The 24816-nt window shown below is 37.8% G+C and overlaps 1 long non-coding RNA gene across 1 annotated transcript in view; it reads right to left on the bottom strand.

Annotated features, from left to right (window-relative positions):
- Nucleotides 1–589, bottom strand: part of LOC310725804 — a 91308-nt gene extending 90719 nt beyond the window's left edge. The window contains exon 1 of the long non-coding RNA XR_014533507.1: nt 433–589. This is a non-coding gene — a long non-coding RNA (uncharacterized lncRNA). The remainder of the gene's footprint in view (nt 1–432) is intronic.
- Nucleotides 590–24816: the final 24227 nt, after the last annotated feature.

Genomic DNA, 24816 nt, shown 5'->3' with positions numbered 1-24816 from the left:
GACACGGCCACAGCGCGCTACTAGGAACGCGTTACTGCCCAACACTGCATATATATATATATATATATATATATATATATATATATATATATATAACAAATATTATTTTTCATAAATAACCATTAGAAGAGTGAATATAAAAAAAATTATTTTTTTATTTTATGCTTACATGTTAAAGAAAATAGAATACTGTCTGCGATTTTGGTTTTTTAACTGGTAATAAAAAAAAAAAAGCCTGACAAATATCGAAGAGCATCGAGTTCCAGATCTTTGGAGAATAAAAAAAAGGCAGCAATAAATTAATAACCCTTCACTCTCTCTCTCTCTCTCTCTCTCTCTCTCTCTCTCTCTCTCTCTCTCTCTCTCTCTCTCGCTCTCTTTCTCTTTATCTATCTAGATCCTCCACTCACAATCACTCACACACACACGCACCTGGATGATGATAGAGGAGCAGTGTCCACCTGACCATCCATCTTGATGTGTCCTCTCTCCTCCTCCAGTCTCTTCAACCAGAGCAAAGCCAAGCCCCTCTGAACTTATTTCATCTACGTGATCTATCCACATGTTCATTGCTCTGACTCAGACCCATTTAAACATCCCAAACAAAGCTTACTCACTTCTGCAGTATTTCTCTATCTCAGACAACAAATGACTATTCTGGGTAAAAACGCATTTTTCAAGCAGTATAGAGATAAAAAAAAGCATTCAGTGTATTTATGTATTATTTTTGCTTGCGTTTGCATCTATACACTGCTAGAAATTAATAGCCAATAGAAATCTGTATTATGGCCTCTCTGTGTTTCTTGTTTTTCTCTTTTAAAAGAAATAAATCCAACAAAATTATTATTAGCCATAATACTTCTCATGGCCCCTTTATGAAGATCGATCTCGAGGCTGCGTTATAAATCTTAATGAAACTTACCATAACAGAAATTAAAACGGGCTACATTTGTTATGCCAGGCCCAAGGGCTACATTTCCATATAAAGTAATAGAGCGGTGTATTATTCAACCATTACTGACTTCCATTCCACTTCTGCATGAAATATTGTAAGATGAATGGCTTTGCTGTATTTTGGGATGGTGTTGACTGGAGTGTTATTTATAGACACTGTGTTATAGCTCTCTTAACACCTCTGGATCATGTGGTCATGTGTGGAGAGACACAATGTTTTACTCTTTAGACACTCTCCATAACTGACCTTTAATCAGGTACACCATGTTCATGTAATTCAAAGAACTAAATTTAGCTTTAAGGTTATTTAATCAAATATGATTTGGAAAACTGGTTATCGGTATCTCTATTGATAGCCAATCTTTTGAAGTTTTTCATATCATGTAATATTACCAAAGCTGTATAACCACTATATTGCCTATTAAAAGGCATTGTGTTTGGGCTTCATGCATATTGAAAAGACAGGAAACCACTGCCGGCCTTTTCTGCCACATTGCATTTACTTGATACTTACAGCATAAGATACAATGAAATGGAAAAGGATACAAAGGTGCTATAATATTTTTTCAAGCTGTCCAGTTTAATTGATTTGTTAAAAATTCCAGACATACAGTAAGTTCATAATAACAATAAAACATCTGCTTCAAAGAATAATGTTAAAAACACAGGTACACTTCACATCAGTAAAGGGCTAAAGCTATAATAAATTATCATCATAAATTAAGCAGCTAGATAATCACCAACAATAACATTGTCTTTAACTGGTGCTTAAAGATACATTGGCAGTATCTTTCCTGCTCATAAACATAATATATAATGTTCAGTTGTCTTGTTTTCATCGTTAGGTGAATCCTTGTTGCTCATACCTAAACATTATCTGAGGAAATTGGTGGTTGTTTCAGGTTTCTTGGGAACTTACAACTTTTTACCTCAGTTTTTTAAGAAATGTGCTTTATTACTGTAGCATGATCCTGTTTTTCTACAATCAAAGCCACACTAATTGTGAGATTTAAATTTTTTATTAGATTTAGTTTGCAGCTTGTTTAATTCAAAAATAATTGTTGAAAGTGTTGGGTTAAAGGTAAAGACACTTCAGCAGTCTGTGGCATTTCACCACTGCTTGGTTAAAAAAAAATTTTGTTACTAGAAAATCTGCATTAAACTGCATCTATCTAGGCCTGATAGCAATTTTAGGAATTTGATCAGTGCCATCTCTAGCTAACCGCATAGCTTCTCCGTATCTTGGACAGCTTTCTGTTTTTTGTTTTCGTTTGTTTCTTCTGTTTGTTTTTGTTTTGTGTGATTTAGTTTTTTTACATTTTTAGAATTTGTACTGTAACAAACAGCTTTGACACTCATGTTGTAATTAACATCTGAAAAAGCAGATTGTGTATTTTCGCTATCCCAAATAAAGCTTTTGATTTTAAGGTAATTAGTCCTGATTGAGATAAAGGTATATGTTTCGTCTGATTAGAATCACTGTTACATGAGTATGGCATTGTGTGGTAGCAAGATGATACCGGTGCTAGGTGAACACAGACCTAGGTTTAGACATCAGTAACCTGATGTTGATGTCAAAGTCCTGTGGAATAGAGAACATAGCAGGAGCTGAATGTCAACTCATCCTTCAACTGGGAAACAGAATGGGAAAGGACAAAGAAAGCCAAAAGGCTATTTAAAGCCTGATCATTCATTTCCACTTGCTCTCTTAATCCATCTCTCATGGGGAATGGGCCTTCTTCCACCTACCTAAGGCTAGCAATCTATTCTAACCCCTATGTTTTAAGCCTTTCAAAAGATGGCCAGCTAGGACAAAATGCGGTAAACTTTAATGTAATGTATTTATTACAAACTGATATGTTCTGTAATCTTTTGCCTTTTAAAAGGAATAAGGAATCGTTGGATCATGTAGGTGGGAGCACAACTTGTTTGTTTTGTGTCTAATAAAAGTAATAAGGTAGAGAAACAAGGACACACCAGGTGGGAATTTTACAGACGTTTTGCTTTTTAATTTGATGAAATGTTATTGTGGATTAATCTTCTTCTCTCTCCTCTGAAAGAGAGACTGAACTGTGTCTTACTGATTACATTATGCCACAATATAAACTTCATAGAGGGCTCTTGACTTGGGCTAAATAAAAATAAAGTAAGAAGCTATGTAAAGAGTTGTCCAGCAACAATAAAAACATAAATGTAGCTTCTGAATGTTTTCAAGCTGAAGCGCTCCATGTTGATTAAAAAGAGCACAATGATAAAAAGACATGTTCATCAGCAGAACCCAAAGCTAAAAAACTGTGACCCTACTAAGACTGTTTAATGTTTAATAAGAAAAAAATTTTTCAGGTGCTGCTAATCAATCGCTCTTAATTAAGTAATCATCAGCAAGTGTGACCACCTCTATAAAAGACCAGGTTTTTGCAGTTTGCTGGACTGGATCATTCTGGTGTGTGTTAAAACAATGCCAAAGAGGAGGGACTGCAATGATCTTACAGAAGCAATTGTTGGTGTCCATCAATATGGTTATTGATGGTTTTAAGGCCATTTCCAAAAAAATTTTAAATCCACAATTCTACAGTGATTACCAATCTTCTCAGGAGTGAAAATGTAAAAAAGAAATTCACCACAAGGCCAGAGTATGCAGTGCTCAGCGAAATCGCAGAAAGCCCAACAGTTACATCTCAGATGCTACAGGCCTCAGTTAGCATGTTAAATTTGAAAGTTTATGACAGTACAATTTAAAAAAGACTGAACAAATATGGTTTATTTATAAGGATTCCCAAAAGAAAGCCTCATGACAACATGACTTAGGTTTGTTATGTTGCATATGAACAAACCACAAGACTTCTGTAACAGAAGAGACCAAATTGGAGTTCAGCACAAACACTTCATACCAACTGTCTAGCACAGTGGAGGAGGGGTTCATTATTTTTGGATGTTTTGCAGACACAGGACCTGGGCTGTAAAATCACAATTCACCATCATTGAGTTGACCATAAACTCCTGTGTATATCAAAGTATTCTAGAGTGAAATGTGAGGTTATCTGTCCAAAAGCTAAAGCTTGGTTGAAATTGGGTCATTCAACAAGACAATAATTCCAAGCACACCAGCATAGCTACTACAGAATTGCTGAAAAAAGACCAGAATAAAAATGTTGCAATGGCCTATTCAGTGTCAAGACCTCAACCCAGCTGAAATATTGGCAGGACCTGTTCATAAACAATTGCCCAAAAATCCTCAAAGAACTGAAGTACAATATAAAAAAAAAGTGAGACAAAATTCCTACACAATGATGTGAGAGAGACTAATACAGAAAATACAGAAAATGTTATACACAAAAATGTTACTTTAAGTTGTTGCTGCAAAAGGTTTTTCTATAAACTATTCAATTATAATCTGTACTCAGATGTCCACACATAGCTTTCTCCATGTCTCACACTTGGCACGATTTTTGCACAATAAATAATAACACAGTTTTAAATGTCATGTGCTGTTGTTCATCTAATGTTGTTTCCAGCTAAGATAACTGTAATTATGTCCTGATATGTAAAAACGATAAAATTCAAACAGGGTGTACTTTCATTTTCACATAAAAAAGAATAAAAAAATGTACCATAACAAAATTAAAATAATAAATCCTTAGTGCTTAAAATGTTTAAATTACCTTAAATATAATGCAGTGCAGTTGTCTGAGAAAACTGGTTGGTGGGTTGCTCCAGGCTTCTCAGGCCACATACTGTTCATTTTATTCACTTTTTATAAGAAAGTTGTCTATTATATAATTTGGTTCATTATGTAATTCAAATATCTCTAGTAATTTAAAACAATCACTCTTTGTAGTGTTATTAGTATTATAATTACATAAAATGTATTCTACTGACATGCTTGTGGAGTAGTTTTGCAGAAAATGTCTATAGGATTTTCAGACTTTTTAACATAAATGTACATAGGAAAGTTCCACAGTAAACAAGAATAACAGAATACTAACATAAGACTAATAACCTTTGCTCAAAAATGTTGTATACACCCAAACAAATGTGTTGATTAAAAAAATGCACATTTTTTTATTTCTTCCAAAACCATCACCACGTCATTTCTTGCTTGTATTAAATCACTTTGTATTTCCTGTGTTAGTCAAGGTAGGAGTTAATGTTATAGCATATGCAAGTACAATGTGCAGTGTTTTATTGCGTCTTTTTAATACTGTTTATTTGTTTGAGTTCAGAGTTATCTATTTATTTAATATTAATGTGTTGGTGTTTAGGTGTAATCAGGTTAGCTAGATAGATTTTCCCCAATTTCTTTTCCTAATTTAGTTAAGGCAATTTCTCACCTACCATCCAGCTCTTCTTTCATGTAGCAGCTACCAAACATGAAGGTTAGCACACTGTTGTCTGGGGCATGCAGAGTCCCATAACGGCATAACGCACTAAACGCACACCGGCTAGTGTTGATGTGATTGACAAGAAAGTAAGAATATTAAACTTTCAGCACAGAGTTTTTGATCAGTTTTTTGCTACTTAGACTCCCAAGGGTTTTTTTTTATTTTTGATCTCTAGTCAATGCAGCAAACGCTTGTCTGTTGCAGCACTCAGGAGTGACAAAAGCACTATTAAACTATTAGTAATTTATACATTTTGCAATCCACAGATTTACTGATTCTTTATATCAGTATTAGTTTTGCCTGTCCATTGTTCCATTACATACTAAATCTTTCTTCAATCTTTCTTTCTTTATACATGTCTGTGACAATATCTTATTGTTCCTATTCTCCTCCATTACATGTTAACTATGCCTTAGAATTACAGTAATTTAAAAGAAAGTGCTGGACACATTGAGATAAAGTTGGTTCTAAGGCTGGAGTTCTTTAAAGCGATAAGTGGCCTGTTAGAGTTATGGGCATGCTAAGGACTGAAACTGAAGGTACCATTAAAGATTCTGTCTCATTCAAGTCTTGGAACTTAATTGCTGTAATCGTTTGATAAATGACAGCAATTTAGACCTCATTTATATGCTTCTGCAATTTTTTATAGGTATTGTAAAGCACCATCGTTTTTTCCTGCATCTTTCCGTCATCGAGAGGGAATTAACCCAAAAATGTTAAATATGTACAATTGGGCCAGTAATGAGATTAATAAGCTCTAAATGAGTGCCAGGGTAGAGAAAGAGACTTAAAATTCCTCATCCTTTGAGGTGCGACAGTGAAACACATTATCTATTCTAAGTGAAAATGGGGTTTTAAAGTTTTAAGCTGCACTTTCTCGGCTCTTTGTCTGACTTCACATTTGTCGTTCCAGGTGTATTGTTTTTAAGGCAAGAGGAGCCAAGCTAAAAATGGGAGCAGGGTGGGAAGTTCTTGTGTTTGAAATAAGGTCACGGTAACACCTGTGCAAAAAAGGCGAGGGAAATGAAATCCACAGGGACTCGATCAGTATATTCCTGCTAATTTTATATTCCCTTTCACAACTTTGTGTGTGGATTGTATATTTTCTGGGTGCAATCCCTAAAGGTTTTTCAGAGAGAGTAATATAAGGTATGAGGCTTGCTGTCATTTTGTTTCATGATCTGGGTAGATACAAAATAAAAAAAAAAAAGCAGCTGGTCTTGGATTAAACCCCCTTTGCCTCATGATTGTGTGTAGTTCCTGTAGCTCTGAAACATTTAGTTAAATTCACTTCCGAAGCTGTTAACGTTAACTTAAAAATCTATACAGATAATAGTCTGATAATGAGAGCACAAAAAAATTTGCTTTGGCTAAACAAAGAACCGACAAGGATGGACCTTGGATGAATGGCAGTAGAATAGAATATTTGCAGAAAACATAAAAGGACCAATGAAATAGAAGGCAAATTTCAGTGCAGTGTTGCATAGTCTTGTTTGTATGTGGTATATTTGTGTCAAATAAATAGTTGAACTGAACAACTGTTCAATTCCTAGCACATACCTCAAAATACTACACCTGTGATTTTTAACCTATAATCATAACAGGCTATAAAAGGAGTTACATTCATGCACAATGATGTATTAAAAAATGTCATAAGTCAACACTATAGCTGTAGAATTCTCTGCAATTATAGTGTGTTCATATCTTTCTTTAGTGGGTATCAGAAACTTGAAAGCACAGAAGAAATAGTTTCCTAAGGGCTTACACATTTCACTTTGAAGGCCAAACAATGCACAGGATGGAGGAGAGAATAAAAAAGTCATTGCATCATCAAAGGTAGCTTAAATCAGCTTTTTTTTTGGCTGACGTGGATTAATTATACAGAGGTGTAATTTAGCTCCACTGCTTCGACTAGAGTACGGAAAGAAAAGGTTTGAAATTTGATTCAAGCATCAGGCAATAAGAGTGTGAAGAAATAGCACTGGAGATGGGTGGGTCCTATCATTTATTTTCATATGTTTTATTAAAAAAAATACAAACATTTATTTGCTTTTTTTGCCATGTAGGTAACCCTCACTCAATATTTCTCCTTGACAATTGTTCTAACATTACTACAATGGATTATTTTTTAGAAAACATGTTTTAGGCTGTTCTGTTGCATGTTTCTGAACATGTAGTAAATATAATTGTTAGAAAGCAAAGAGGTAATAAACTAAGTCCTTCTGACCCAGAATGTGACTTCAGTGAGAGGAAGAGATGTTTTGTGTATAAATCTTGCTTAAGGGTTATCAAGGCACTCTGGAAAATGTATATAAAATGTTGGGAAAATTATATTGTGGCTGAATAATTATTTAGTATTGTGACCCAGAGAGTATCGCTGCCATTTTACAGCTCCATAATCCTACCTATTTTCAGCTACTGTCATGTGTTTTCTCTGGGTTCTTCGGTTTCCTTCCACTGTCTAAACCTTACTGGTAGGTGAAACTGGCTAGGCTAAATTGCCTCTGTGTGAATCTGTGTGCATGGTGCCCTGCGATAGGCAGGAACGCTCCCACCTTGCATCCAGTGAGACCAGGATAAAGAAGCTAATGAAGATGAATGAATGAATAATACATAAGAAACCATAAGAGAATGGAAGAAAAAATTGGTTGGTTTTACCAGCAAATTTAAAAAGCTGCTCTGTGCCATTTAACAAAGTGCCCTTTTGCAGTCCAGCACTACAGCGCTGCACGTCCCTTGAGTCTTTAAAGAAGGAAAAAAGTCTATGATACGATAGATCACTCCAAAAGTAATTACTAACCAGCCTCTCAGGTAATGAAAAATTCTGATCGCATTGTTCTTTCTTTTTTTCCATTGTTTTCATTGTGTATTGATTGTATCAAAGCTATCTACAATGTGAACCTTTCACTGCTTACAGTTTTGCTAATTTGTATATTAATTTCAGCTTTTTTGTGCTGTAATTGCATTGTTTACTGATGCAACATTAGCAAAACAGTCATGCTAACTCTCACATACCCTGTGAGAATGTCTGCTTTTTTCCCCATTTTTCCATGATGGTGTCAGGAGAAACTGTTTAACTCTGACACCCTCCCCACAGTGTCTTTCCATCGGATAAGAGGACAACAGCTATATTTAGTGTGTGCAGCCCTGCTGACTAACACCAACTAACATTTTCCCTGCATTGTTAATTCAATGACAGCAGGTTTAAAGTGTAATAAATCTTGTGGTCTTTGGGGACTGGGAGTGAATGAGAGGTGTGTATATGTGAGTGAGTGAGTGTGTTTGTGTGTGTGTGTGTGTGTGTGTGTGTGTGTGTGTGTGTGTGTGTGTGTGTGTGTGTGTGTGTGTGTGTGTGTGTGTGTGTGTGTGTGTGTGTGTGAGAGACAGAGGGCAGTACAGATAAGTGACCCAATGTTTGTGAAGCTCTTTTAAAGCCACTAGGTTAAGTGGTCAGGTCAGAGGTCTGTTGGACTCTGCTAAGTGACTGAGCAATCAATGCTTTAGGTGACAAAGTCAAAGGTCAGGATGTTCTGTAAAGACTTTGGATCAACCCTGGACATTTTTCCAGCATGACAGGAAGAAAAAGCTATACAAAAAGAAGCAAATGTGTATGATAATAAGTGACATTCTACACAGAAATAATTGTTTTCTCTTTTTGTCTCACCCTTCCCTTTTAGACTCCATTCTAGATATTGTATGACATGTAACATCTCTATCTATGCCACAAACAAGGGCATATTTTATAGATGACCTAGAGCTTACTTGTTAATATGTTCCTTGCATATCATTAACAAACCTTCCAACCCAACCTGTCCTAGTGTTGCAGCATTTACAGTTTTTTGCAATCTTTTTCCTGTTCCAGCAGTATTCAGGCAGCTATCAAATTGTCACTTTTTTATGCAAACGAGTGACAGTAGATCATTGAAGAGGAGGAGAGAAACAATAGCGAAATCTAAACCTGCGCTCCATGCTGATGAAGTCCAGATGCACGCTGTGCATTCAAATTGCCCAACGCTGCTTGACAGGCAACCACGGTGTCTGTCTGAGGATCTGAGTGTGGATTACTGTTTGTACCAGATGATCTCCTGTCTGTCATCTAACATCTGTCTATGGGGTTGTGCTTATTTCGTTTACCAAAGAAGTCCTTGTCAAGGCCCTCAGTCAGAACATAGACTAGGTAGAATAAATATTAATTGTATTTAAAAAGATTTTTCTTTTACTAATCACCAAAACAGCCACAGCCAAATCCTGATCTCAGGTCCCGATTTTACTGTTTTATCTGGTTCTCTAGTTCCTTTCTATCTTCAAAAATGCCAGGAGATGCTAAACTGTCATTAGATATAAAGGGCGTGGATATGTGTGTAGTGTCCTGCAAAGGACCCACAGTGTGTCTCAACCAATTGTTCAGTGTTCCGACCCATAGATAAGCTCAGAATCCAGGGCATCCCTGTCTATGATAAAGCATTTAACAGTAGTGGATGAAGTACATCATACCTGTATATGAGTAAAAGTGCAAATAAATAATAAAGTACAGGTACTCGTCTTTTAAAAGACTCTGGTAAAAGTTGAAGTACTGACTACACTTTTTTACTCAGGATAAAGTAAAGAGGTTCGGGCTCTGACATGTACTTTAGTAAAAAGTAGCCATTATTACTACCTGTTTAAGTATCATGCTGGTAACTGGACCACACATCATATAATATATTAATACAAAACAATTTAAATTTTTTTTTTTTTCTGAATGTATCCAGGCTGAACAACCACCATATAAAAGACAAGCAGAGAGAAGATGATGATGTAAAAAAGTATTTGTAGTTTGTTACTTCCCACATCTGCTGGTATTGTATATCCATTGGGAATAGTCACCCTCAAAGTTGTTGATATAAGTTGAATACCTAATTTGAAACCTTTCTTTTTCACATTGTTGGTTGTGACAGCTGATTGCCTCGCAATACAATTAATTCTGTTCCCGTTTAACTGAGAGTGCAATATGTCATCCTCTTTTGCACCAACTTCACACATGCATCACCAATAACGAAAGCCATCATACATCAAGTGCTTTAGCTTCCTACTGCACAATTAATACTTCTGTTTAGCTAAGAATGTAGTGTATTTCATATAAAAAATTATAACAGTCTTGCACAAGTTCATAAGTGAATTCAATAAGTGAATTATTGTTAATCAAATAAAACTGAATAAAAAAATTACTGTTTAAAAAAAAAAAAAAAAAGCACCACATATTTTCCAAAGGCTTTACAATTAGACTTCATATCATGATGGATTTCTTCCTACCACATGATGAAATACATAGCAGTGGACAACACAGACTTATCCGGCAATCCTTCAAATCCTTTTCCCAGCGTGAGCAAGAGTATGAGGCAGATAAATTGAAGTGCAACATGATCCCTTCTGAGGTTCTTTCCCATCACGTATGGATAGAAACATTAACTACCCACAGCAACAGCAACAAGCTCAGTGAGGTCAGAGCTATACCACATCCTTTGAGATCATATGTGACGCACTAATGTGCATTTCTAGAATGTGCTAAGAATTGGGAAGTAATGATTAGCACAGTCTCCTATTCCATATATATATATATATATATATATATATATATATATATATATATATATATATATATATTTATATATATACATATATATATATATATATATATATATATATATATATATATATATATATATATATATATATATATATATATATATATATATATATATACACATACATACTATTGTTCACATGGTATTGTTGCATGTTTCCACAGTAGTAAAGGGAACTATACTGTTCTATCATCCAAGTAAAACCCAGCCATTTGAGGGCAAAGCTAAGAATAAAACCAAGATTCAGATTCTCAGAGTTTCAAGTCTTCAGATTAGCAATGATGTATTTTGACTACACTGAGACACCATTTCATTTCTCTGGTACTATTTATGAGGGTTTATTCCTTTTTTCTTCTAGTTTTATATTGTCTGGTTTGAAGCTGAGTAAGCCTCTTAATGATAAAAAAAAAAAAAGTGGGAACAGTCAGCAGAAAGCACTTCACGTTCTTTACCACATTAAAAGCACTCTGCTGTGAATCACAGGGTTGCAGATGCTATATGCTGTCATGACTGGAGTACAAAAAAGTGACTCACGAAATTGCATAGCTTTATTCTTACAACACTGCATCTTGCATGTTAAACAAAATTTCCCTAACGACCTGCTTTTATTCACAGTTAAACTGTCTACAACAATGCAATAAATGCAACATTGCTGACATTTAAGGAGAGAGGGAGAAAAAACACAGTTTGCCCTTTAAAATACTGATCAGAAGCGACAAACCCAGGCAGAAACAAAAGCTTTTCAGATTGCAGTTGACAGAAAAATGAACAGTGTCACATCCACTAGTGGAGGATGACTGTGTGGTGATTCCTCAAGCGGCCAGCGAATGACACGGTGGAGAAGACAACAGATTCAAAAATAGCCTCTCAGCAGGGAGGGACGAAAGGTTTTGAAGATATTATCCTTAAAATCGAGGCAGCAGCTTTGAGTGAGGCTGGAAGTAAGAAAATGCTGTCTCTGGTAAAATATGAAAGGCCTGCACTCAGTGACAGCCCATGGCTTTTCCCGATACCACTAACACCAGCTGACTGCAATGATCCATTGGCGCTTTGTGGAGACTTGTGATACAAACGCTAAGGGCGAGATGCTGGAGATACGAATCCACTTCTCTTTCACTCCCTGCCTCCTCACCTCCTCCCTTCACCAGGCGACGCGCTGTCACACGGGAGGGAGGAATTTGTTATGTTCTCTCATCTCTCCATTTCCAGACATGGAATGACACGAGCGCCGCTCGTCCTTGTGCCTTTTCAATTTGACAAGGAAGTGGCCTTGGGGACATTGGACTCCATTTTCAAATTGACCATTTGTAATCAGCCACTAAAGAGAGTTAGAGAGGAGCAGGTGGCCAGAGATTGGAAGAAAGACATGCAAGAGAAAAAGAGTTTTGCCCATGTGGTGGATTTACTGTATATTAAAAGTCTGTAGATGGAAGACAAGCAAAACTCTCACACTCTTCTCTCTCTCTCTCTCTCTCTCTCTCTCTCTCTCTCTCTCTCTCTCTCTCTCTCTATATATATATATATATATATATATATATATATATATATATATATATATATATATATATATATATATAATGTGTTATTTGAACTGTACATTCCCTCAGCAACCAATAATAAATCAATGTTTATTTTGCACTGCAAGAAAAAAAAATTTTTTTTTATATAAATATAATATAATTTTTTTTCAATAAATTCTTTGTTGTCATGGTAGACACACATTTAACTACTTATTCAAACATAGAGAACAATTGCATAGCCAGTTCACATATAAGAATATTTTACAAAAAAAAAAAGAAAAGAAAAAAAAACTGAAAAAATCTTCATGGACAACATGCAGTGCTCCCACAGACAGTAACCTGATCAAACTTGACCATGGAGCTGTGAGGCAGCAATGTGATCTGCTGTATTACAAACGATATATATGTTTTCTCATAAAACCAGTCAGAGGTCTCTTTATGTGCTACAATATTTTTCAGCTTAATTTCAGCATCAATTCACACAGACATCACATAGAGCATTGTGTTCTGGGGTTGTTTTTTTTTGTTTGTTTGTTTGTTTTTTTGTTTTAGGAACAGGAATGTGTTATAAACGTTATTTTAACTGTGAAAAATGTAATAAAAATAGAAATATAGACATATTGGTTCACTATTAGGATCAATTTTTTATTGTAAACTAAATATAACAGTGTGTTACTTGATATTTTTGTATTTCAGAACTCAAATGTGGGTAAATTAGCAAGCCAAAAAATATTTACCAAAAGCTGTTAATGGAAAGGAAATGGGTGCCTTAAATGTGTATTTACTTTACTACATGCCAAAATTAAATATATACCTATATGTAAAAAATACATATTCGTTCTGCACCCCAGGGGATAGCCAATAGGGACAAAGCTCCTAGAAAACAAACTGGCCAGATTCACCCAGATGAGCCTGGGCCAGTTGTGGTTTGTTGAAACACTCCAGGCTACAATGGTTACTCCAGGAGCCACTCGAAGACCTTTTGGATTATAATTATTAAAAAAGTCAACCAAAAAGGTTAATTTGGAGTCTGCACACTAAATGCCTGACATTTTCACCAAACAGCTCTCTATTTTCCATGTGTTTGTTCAGGTGCTCGTATTCTTCAGCATTGCCTCACTCCTAATGCCACACGTTTTCATTATCCTGTCATGCAGACTATACCAAAGAGACATGGCAGTAGAAGTGAACTTTACAGCCTATGTTTTGCTCTCATGCTAAAGGAGAGAGAGAGAGAGAGAGAGAGAGAGAGAGAGAGAGAGAGAGAGAGAGAGAGAGAGAGAAACATAATTCAAACCTGATCTTTTTCGTTTAGAAATTAATGTCAGTGTCAAAAGCAGCAGGCTAATATCGAAGCTGCTTGATGCATGCTCTTTCAGCTGCAAATAACTCTGATACCATGTTTGCTCACTGAGGTCATTTTATATGTTGTGGGCTGCTCCCCTGAGTCTCAGGTGAGTTTGTGTTGTGTTTATACATAGACCATTAGATGGAGTGGTCTGAGGTGTCAAATGACAGATATAGTGGCAATCTGGAGGTCGCAAACACTGTGAGGTGACCCTGTTTTTTTGTTTTTTCTCTCGCTTAGTATTGATCCTCTACATTTCTCATTGCAAGCTTAAGATCAATCAGCATGGCAGAAAACATTCTAAAGGGTACACTGTCGAACCTTAAATACAGCATTTCAAAATCAACTAACACAATAAAATAACAAAAAATAAAATACCAAAATAGGCTACACCTGCAATATTATGACAGGAGTGCAAAATTAATATGAATAAACAATTACACTGTATAGCAGAATGTTTTTACTAAATCATAAACCTCTACACTGACAGGCTTTTTTTTTTTTTTTAAGCCAGTGTTTATTAGAATTCTCTTCATCTTGGATGACTATAAAATCAAGGGGATACCCCAGCACTTTTCATTGACTTGTCATCTTTAATATGGTTTCAGCACACCATTTTGCATGTCAGTGACCCCATAAATTAAACAGAGTTTACCTGAGGACTTTTCATTATATTAAAAGGAATACTTGAAACGTGTGTGGAAGCTGCATAGGCCCAGTATCAGGGATTCAGAAAGGGAGGGTTAATTATGATAACAAGGGGGCGGACAAAAATATGCAGCGTAAGTGGGGAGCCCCCATTTGTTTCAATAAGGGAAATTGATTCCCATGTCCTCTGGTGAACAGGTGCTCCTCTTTTCAGTGTGTGTGTGAGGAAAAAGCAATGGGGGTGCATTGATTTCTGAGTAGCTTGCACTGGAGAGGCTGGTCAAAGCAGAAAAGTATTATGATAGATTTAAACATTGAAGGGAAGGTACATTATATATCAGATCGCTCAAGTTATTTGCAGGCCCATTTTCAATTGACATTTATTTTTGCTTTTGTACACGGTAGTTATAGTATGCATCCTGATACAAATAGGTTGTAAACCAATTTTATACTCTATATATGCTAGATGATGTGAAGTCTGAATGAAAGTCATAACTACGGTCATCATTTCATTCTACACGTTCAGAATGATACAACTATAAATGGCTAGTAAATATATGACACACAGATATGGAAAGCAATTACTCCCAGTCCTGTCGGCTTGCACGTGTGCTAGAGAAAGGACGCAAGCATGCCGCGCATTAGCAGGCAGGTGATGTATTATAAAATACTGTCTGCCAGTGGAGCCAGGATATAAAGGACAAAGAGGATGCTTATAGCATGCTGTCCCTGGGGCTTAGCCCTGCTTCACCGCTACAGGGGCAGCTTAGTGGACTGATGTAGAACGTCAACTGGTTACTTCAGCTCTGTGGTAAAGCAGGCCTGAAGCTGCTCACCTTTCTGGCCATCTGCTAGTCCTTGAGAAAACTTTTGTTTAAATGGTTTTGTACCTGATCAGAGGTGTGTGATGAAATACCAGTTTTTACCCTGGTGTTACAATATAAAATACTTTTCTTCTAGTAATCACAAATGATCACATTACAAAAAGCTACTTCCAGGGGTAGTACACTACACTTTACAAGTTTTGAAGAAAACTATAAAAAACACTAGTTTCTTTGTAAGTTTACTGACTGCTCTAAAATGCCCGAAGGTTGAACGTACATGTGACAGTGGACTGGCGTCCTATCCAGTGTGTACTCTTGTGCAAGTTGTTCCCAGGATAAGTTGTGGATGGGCCAGGACCGTGACCAGGATAAGGAGGTAAATGAAGATAAATGAATGAATGTTGTTTTGTTTTGTTGAATATTCTATTCCAATAGTGTTTCTACTGTTAATTAAAGTATAGCAGGATGTTTTTGCTGATGTTATCACCATTTAAGTGCATTTATAAAAAACTCTAAAAATAGAAAACGTCCTGAATCAGTTTTGTTTTAACTTTGGTAAAGACGACCGGCCGACTACTTTTTTTAAATTACTGGTTGACTAATAAAAATGAAGTCCTGCTGTTATTGCCATGAGCCGCTAAGACATACCAACGAGCATGCTCTATGCCACTTGACACATCTCATCAAACAGTATATCCCATCTGGAGCCATTTACAGACACTGTGCTATTCTTCTTGTCTGGGTTTAGAGATTGAGTCACGTTCCTCCTCTGCGTCGGCCACCCCAGAGCTCCCAATGCGGGGTGGCATCCATCTCTTCTGAACTGCAGCGGGCTCCAGGACACTCCCGCTGGCATGGCACCTTCCCCCATAAATCAGCGTGTGTCTCTGCTGATAGCACGTCGCCTCAGCTGTATGGATGAGTGTCACTTACCTGTGAGGGCCTGCATGCCAATGAACTCTCCATTACACATAATGACACAGGCACTCTGTTTAAATGTTTTATTGTTGTGCAACAGTTATCATTATGTATACTGATTTTAATTACAAATACCAAAACCTTACTAGCGTACCTAAACAATAGTGAGATTCACTGCATGCCTGAAAAGACATGCCTTACTTTTTCTTTTTTTTTCATTGTATTTAGAATGATAGTATTTGAAGCCATGCAGCTAGGTCTGATGAGGAATTTTAGTATGGTTCAGAAAAGGCTTCACATAAACAAAGGCAGTAGCAGTGTGAGAGTATAATTCTATAATTATTGGGAGCCCAGGGAGGCCTCTTTCGCTCTCTTCAGTGGTGCTCATTCACAGCAAGGGGCCATTATTCTGATTTAAATGGGATGAAAATGTACATTCAACACTGATACGGCTGCTAAAAATATTCGCCATTCCCTTGTAATTCCCATAATTGTGTCATTACCGTGTTATTCACTACATATCAAACCCTCAGTAGCTGCTAAATGTACTTGAGTCTCTTGTGCGATGTCTCCAGTTTGGCGCTTTATATGCTAGTCTTTGATTATAATAAATAGGTTGACACACCTCTAATGCAACCTCCAACAAACACTGCTTGTGGCAAAAAAATCCAAGGAAATGTAACAAAGAAAACAGATTTCCAAGGAGCCTTGAACTCTAGGGTTAATGTACTGTTTAGAGAGAGAAAAGACAACACTGCAGTATCCGAATGAGGTTACAGCTGAAAGAAGGAAAGTTCAAGGCTGCCCCAAATGCAATGTGAGAAGACTTGGCTAATTCAGTCTATGTTATAGCTGAATGTTATCGCCAAAACTACTTCACAATGGGATTTAGATAATGCTTAAACTTTGAATTTGAGAGATTTTAGTGCTGAGTGGAACGTTATATAAATATTATTGTTTATGCTCATTGCTGCTCTTTACTTGGATAGATCATTTAGCTTGCTTTATTTCTTCTTCTTCTTCTTCTTCTTCTTTTTCTTTCGGCTGCTCCCATTAGGGGTCGCCACAGCGGATCATCCGTCTCCATACCACCCTGTCCTCTATATCTGCCTCTTTTACACCAACTACCTGCATGTCTTCCCTCACCACATCCATGAACCTCCTCCTTGGCCTTCCTCTTTTCCTCCTACCTGGTGGCTCCATCTTCAGCATTTTTCTACCAATATAATTCATGTCCCTTCTCTGCACATGTCCAAACCATCTCAATCTCGCCTCCCTCACCTTGTCACCACAACATCCTACATGTGCTGTCCCTCTAATAAACTCATTTCTAATCTTGTCCATCCTCGTCACTCCCAACGAAAACCTCAACATCTTCAGCTCTGCTACCTCCAGCTCCACCTCCTGTCTTTTACTCAATGCCACTGTCTCTAATCCATACAACATCGCAGGTCTCACCACAGTCCTATAAACTTTCCCTTTCATTCTTGCAGATACTCTTCTATCACAAATCACTCCTGTCACTCTTCTCCACCCACTCCACCCTGCCTGCACTCTTTTCTTTACTTCCCTAACACACTCTCCATTACTTTGCACTGTTGACCCCAGGTACCTGAACTCCTCCACCTTCTTCACCTCTTCACCCTGCAACCGCATCACTCCACTGCCCTCCCTCTCATTCACACACATGTACTCTGTCTTACTCCTACTGACTTTCATTCCCCTTCTCTCCAGCGCATATCTCCACCTCTCCAGGCTCTTCTCAACCTGCTCTCTACTCTCACCACAAATCACAATATCATCTGCAAACATCATAGTCCAGGGAGACTCCTGTCTGACCTCGTCCGTCAACCTGTCCATCACCACTGCAAACAGGAAAGGGCTCAGGGCCGATCCTTGATGCAGTCCAACCTTCACCCTGAACCAGTCTGTCGTACCTACTGCACACTTTACTGCCGTCACACTGTCCTCATACATGTCCTGCACCACCCTCAAATACTTCTCTGACACACCTGACTTCCTCATACAATACCACAACTCCTCTCTCGGCACCCTGTCGTACGCTTTCTCTAAATCCACAAATACACAATGCAGCTCCTTCTGTCCTTCTCTATACTTCTCCATCAACATCCTCAAAGCAAATAAGGCATCTGTGGTGCTCTTCCTCGGCATGAAACCATACTGTTGCTCACAGATGGTCACCTCTTCTCTCAGCCTGGCTTCCACTACTCTTTCCCATAACTTCATGGTGTGACTGATCAACTTAATTCCCCTGTAGTTACTGCAGGTTTGCACATCTCCCTTATGCTTAAAGATCGGTACCAGCACACTCCTTCTCCATTCCTCAGGCATCCTCTCCCCTTCCAGAATCCTGTTAAACAATCTGGTTAAAAACTCCACTGCCATCTCTCCTAAACATCTCCACGCTTCTACCGGTATGTCATCTGGTCCAACCGACTTTCCATTCTTCATCCTCTTAATCGCTGCTCTCACTTCCTCCTTACTAATCCTATCTACATCCTGCTTCACCAACTCCACATCCTCCAACCTTCTCTCTCTCTGATTTTCCTCATTCATCAGCTGCTCAAAATACTCCCTCCATCTTCTCAACACACTCTCCTCACTAGTCAACACATTTCCCTCTCCATCCTTTATTGCTCTAACTTGCAGTACATCCTTCCCAGCTCGGTCCCTCTGCTTGGCCAATCGGTATAAATCCTTTTCTCCTTCCTTAGTGTCCAACCTCTTATACAGTTCCTCATATGCCTTTTCCTTGGCTTTCGCCACATCCCTTTTAACCTGCTGCCGCATCTCCTTGTACTCCTGCCTACTTTTCTCATCACTCTGTCGATCCCACTTCTGTTTTGCCAATCTCTTTCCCCTAATGCTCTCCTGCACTTCCTCATTCCACCACCACGTCTCCTTGTCTTGCTTTCTATTTCCAGATGTCACACCAAGTACTTTTCTAGCTGCTTCCCTCATCACTCCTGCAGTAGTTGCCCAATCATCCGGCACCTCTTCACCACCACCAAGCCCCTGTCTGACCTCTTCCCTGAACCTCACACTACACTCTTCCTCCTTCAGTTTCCACCATCTTATTCTTCTTTCAAACCTTACTTTCCTCCTCTTCTTCTTCGCCTCCAAAACCATCCTACAGACCACCATTCGATGCTGTCTAGCTACACTGTCCCCCGCCAACACCTTACAGTCTCCAATCTCCTTCAGGTTGCATCTCCTACACAGAAGATAATCCACCTGTGTGCACCTTCCTCCACTCTTATACGTCACCCTATGATCCTCCTTCTTCTTAAAATACGTGTTCACCACTGCCATTTCCATCCTTTTAGCAAAATCTACCACCATCTGCCCTTCCACATTCCTCTCCTTAAAACCATACCTACCCATCACCTCCTCATCACCTCTGTTCCCTTCACCTACATGCCCATTAAAGTCTGCCCCAATCACCAATCGTTCTTTCCTAGGTACACCATCTACCACTTCATCTAATTCACTCCAGAATCTTTCCTTCTCCTCCATCTCACAGCCAACTTGTGGAGCATAGGCACTGATGACATTTATCATTATCCCTTCAACTTCCACCTTCACGATCATCACCCTATCAGAAACTCTCTTCACCTCCACTACACTCTTACTGTACTCTTCCTTCAGAATCACCCCTACACCATTTCTCTTCCCATCCACACCATGATAAAACAGTTTAAACCCACCTCCAATGTTCCTGGCCTTACTCCCTTTCCACTTGGTCTCCTGAACACACAACACATCTACCTTTCTCCTCTCCATCATATCAGCTATCTCTCTCCCTTTACCCGTCATAGTACCAACATTTAAAGTACCAACCCGAACCTCTACTCTCCTACACTGCTCCTTTTCCTGCCGTCTCTGTAGACGCCTTCCTCCTCTCCTTCTCCGCCTTCGGCCAACAGTAGCCCAATTTCCACCGGTACCCTGTCGGCTAACGATACCTGTGGCGGTCGTTGTTAACCCGGGCCTCGACCGATCCGGTATGAAATTCTCATTTGTGATCCGCATATTTGATTTGGCACATGTTTTACGCTGGATGCCCTTCCTAACGCAACCCTGCCCATTTACCCGGGCTTGGGACCGGCACTAAGAGTACACTGGCTTGTGCCCCCCTAATGGCTGGGTTATTTAGCTTGCTTTATTTAATCAACATAAAAGAACAAATTATAAAAAAATATATATAAAATAAATATGACTACTAATATTAAAAAAGTAATTTGGCAAATGATATAAAGGTAATTTGTTAATAGTAATTATCTAATGCCACAATTGAGAGTTTTGATTTAACTGATACACTATGATAATCTGTGCATGATGTGCAAATAAAATTATAGGAATATTTAAAAATCTTGAAAATTGGAAATGATAGAAATCTTGTAATATTTTTATAATCAATTTTGTCTTATGTGTTTCTTTTATGACTCATTCTGTGACTATATTATGACTGAATTATTAAATTAGTTTAAAGAAAATCCAAACATTACCGTTTACACCGAAAAGAAAATGAATCTTAGTACTGAAAGTAACATCAAATAATAGACTAACTTTTGTAGATATAATGTGCTGGCTCTCAGGTTTTCCCCTTAAAAGCAGAAGCAAGTGTGACAGTCAGATTCTGCAGAGGAATTTGGGCAGATTATCTGAGATGCTCCTTAAAACTTAAACATTTTCCATTAATCAGAGATCAGCAAGCAACAACAATCAGCTCAGCCCTACTTTTAAACCTGAAAAAAAATCACCTTAATAGAACTATAGGGCAATTTATGCACTTTACCACTTTTCTCCAGTGGTGTTAATGTTTCTGTAATCAGTACCTGATTGTGGATCTGTGTTCTCTGTAATTACCATTCTTATACTACGGAGGGTATAGGTCCCCTGGTGGTCTAGTGGTTAAGATGCAGCGCTCCCACCGCTGCGACCCGGGTTCGATTCCCGGTCAGGGAACCATCCCCAGCCACTCTTAGTGGCGGTCCCAAGCTCGAATAAATTGGGGAGGGTTGCGTTAGGAAGGGCATCCAGCGTAAAACATGTGCCAAATCAAACGTGCGGAGGATCCGCTGTGGCGACCCCTAACGGGAGAAGCCGAAAAGAAAGTTTATACTACAGAGGGTATAGATACTATTAAGTTGAAACTGAAATCCTTCTTTAAATCCTAAGGCTAAAATGTTTTTAGTATGCAGTGTAGACTGCCTTTTTTTTTAGCACATACTACACTAATTACATTTAATCATAGTAAAAACAGTTAAAAAAGTTATAAATAAAGCTGTGCTAAGATAAAGAGCTAGTACTTATGTATCCATTTTTTTGTGATAAATTGGAAATATGATCATATATACCTGGAATAAGGCTTAGTGTGAGACAGACACTATACTGACTTTTTTTAACTAATATTTATGGTATGATATTGACAACAGTATATCATGTATGCATGATACAATAAAGATTCAGAAGGTTTTCAGATGCATCTAGATGATTAAAACATTCAAAGATCATCGAAATGTTACAGTATGCAGCATCATGAATCATTGAGGGCACACTGAGTTCTATGAGAGTATTTTTATTCAAGTGAGCTGGAACTCTATGCCTCTATTTTAGCTACACTATATAGACAAAAGTAAAGGGACACCCCACTTTTCCAGCCATATTTGTTTAGAGGCACACAGTTGTACAGGATGTCTTCAGATGCTGTAGAAGTACATTTTCCTCTCACTTGAACTATAGAAGACCCAAACCTGTTCCAGTATGACAATGCCACTGTGCACAAAGTGAGCTCCATGAATATATGGTTTCATAGGTTGGACTGGAAGATGGTTGGCCTACTATAGAGACCTGACCTCAACCCTATTAAACAACTTTAATTTAAGATCATTAATAGGTTATTTTTCTTTATTATAATTTATGGCATTTCACTGACACCCTTATCCACCCTTATGGGGCTCCCTTTGCATGAATTACTGCAGTGGCATGCGAAGTGATCGGTCCGTGACGCTGCTGAAGTGTTATGGAAGCCTAGGTTGCTCTGATAGTGGCCTTCAGCTTTACGTTGTTGGGTCTGGTGTCTCCTATCTTCCTCTTTACAATACCCTATAGATTCTGCATGGGGTTTAGCTCGGGCTAGTTTGCTGGCCAATCAAGCACATGGATAATACCATGGTCCTTAAAGCAGGTAATAGTACTTTTGGCAGTGTGGGCAGCTGCCCAGTCCTGTTGAAAATTGAAATCAGCATTTCCATAATGCTGGTCAGCAGAGGGAAGTATGAAGCGCTCTAAAACTACCTGGTTGATGGCTGTGCTGACCTTGGACCTGATAAAACACAGTGGGCCAACACCAGCAGATGACAAGACTCCCCAAACCACCACTGACTGTACAAACTTTACACTGGACCTCGAGCTACTTGGATTCTGTGCCTCTCCTCTCTTCTTCCAGACTCTGGGATGTTGATTTTTAAATGAAATGCTAAATTTTTATCTGAAGAGGAAACTTTGGCCCAGTGAGCAACAGTCCAGCCATTTTTGTCCATTGCCCAGGTAAGACACCTCTGACGTTGTCTCTGGTTCAAGAGTCGCTTGACACAAGGAATGCGTCAGTGGTAGCCCATGGATACGTCTGTGCGTGGTGGCTCTTAAAGCACTGACTCCAGCTACAGTCCACTCTGTGAATCTCCCCCAAATTTTTGAAAGGGCCTTGTTTCACCTTTTTCTACCACATTTTTTCCTTCCATTCAACTTTATATTAATGTGCTTGGATACAGCACTCTGTGAACATCAGCTTCTTTAGGAATGACCTTTTGTTTCTTACCCTCCATGTGCAGGGTGTCAATGATCGTCTTCTGGCAACTGTCAAGTCAGCAGTCTTTCCCCATGATTGTGTAGCCTGAATCACACTGAGACACTGTTTAAAGGCTCAGGAAACCTTTGCAGGTGTTTGGATTTAATTAGCTGATTAGAGTGTGACACCACGAGTCTCCAATATTAAACTTTTTCACAATATTCCAATTTCCTGAGATACTGAATTTTGGGTTTTTATTACCTGTAAGCCATAATCATCAAAATTAAAAGTAATAAACACTTGAAATAAATTAGTCTGTGTGCAATGAATCTAAATAATACAAAAAGATACAAAAAGTTTTGTATCTAATTACTAAAATAAATCAATTTTTTAAATGATTTTATTATTAATTTATCGAGATGCACCTGTAAATCACATACTAAGCACGACTTCCATGGATAACAATTCACATTTTCACAATTGCTATCACATTTCTTTATATGTGTGAACCTGTAAGTTTTGTACAGGTGTAAAACTATCCATTTGTGAATTACACTTAAGCATTGAGAAAAGCATGGGAGTAAGCAGTCAAGCCACAGAGAATAAGATGAGATTCTTAGTAAACTCATAACAGTGTTAATTGTGATGTCTGATTTTATAAAATACATCAGTCAGTTTTTTCTATAGGTCATGTGACGTGTTTTCACTCACAACTAAAGTAAACTGTTCACATTATCTGCTCGATGTAATCACCAGTTGTAAAGTGTGGGCAATATTTAAGTATTCTGAAAGAATTCAAAATCTCAAAAACAATAATGCTAAATAGATTCCCGTTTTTAGATGCTATTAAAGTAAAAAAAAAAAAAGACATCCAGAGCGATTGAAGAAAAGCATGAAACCAGAAGCTTTTCTCTTTTCACCCTCCTCCTTCTCTCCTGAGAATTTGAAAGAAAGAATATAGAACGTAAAGGTGATGGAAAGATGGCCCTCTCAACCTTTTGTTTCTTTTTCTACCTTCAAACGATGAGCAAAAGTGAGAACACATTGTTCAAGGGGAAAGAGAGATCATTTACATCCACTGTTAAGAAAAAGTACTTCAATAAAAACTTTCTTATGGGAACATGCAGACGAGGGAGATCAATAATAGACGAGGTAATTGTTTACCACAAGTCAATCTCTGTGTACCTGGATGCAATGTATAAGCCAAAAACATAAGCGCAACACTTTGTACACCTAACATAATTGAGATAGGTAATTGAATCATCTAAATAATCCAGTTAATTTATATTAAGGAAATGTGTTCCCTTGTCACAGGACATTTTATTATGCCTGTCAAAACATAACAAGCGAACTCTGGTCAACTACAAATGTGTGTCCTGTGCGATTCTGCTAATAGGATTATCTGTACAGATGCCCACTGCAAAATATGATGAAATGTAACAATTACAAATACTAATGTGTCCTCAGAAGGGACGTACCCGCTCACATGATTTATCTGTGGCTCTAACTGGAGAGCAAGGTTTCTGTTGGCTCAGCAGTTGGATTAGGACAAACTTGATAAATCTATTAAAACAATGTAACCCATGAATGAGGCAACACTTCATCTGAACCCTGTGGTTAAGTGTCATATAAAATACTTGAAGTGAACATAAAAATTCCACACAAACCTATTAAAATCACAAGTGTTTGTATTATTAAAAGAAATGAATTGATTAAAATCATGTCAGATCTTTTGCATCTTTGGATGTGATATGGCAACCTACTAAATTTAGTGAAAACCAAAT

This window comes from Silurus aristotelis (genome assembly GCF_946808225.1).
Source record: "Silurus aristotelis genome assembly, chromosome: 5".
NCBI classification, from domain to species: Eukaryota; Metazoa; Chordata; class Actinopteri; order Siluriformes; family Siluridae; genus Silurus; species Silurus aristotelis.
Note: the sequence above shows the minus strand (reverse complement) of the source record. Positions and strands in the feature narration are given on the sequence as shown.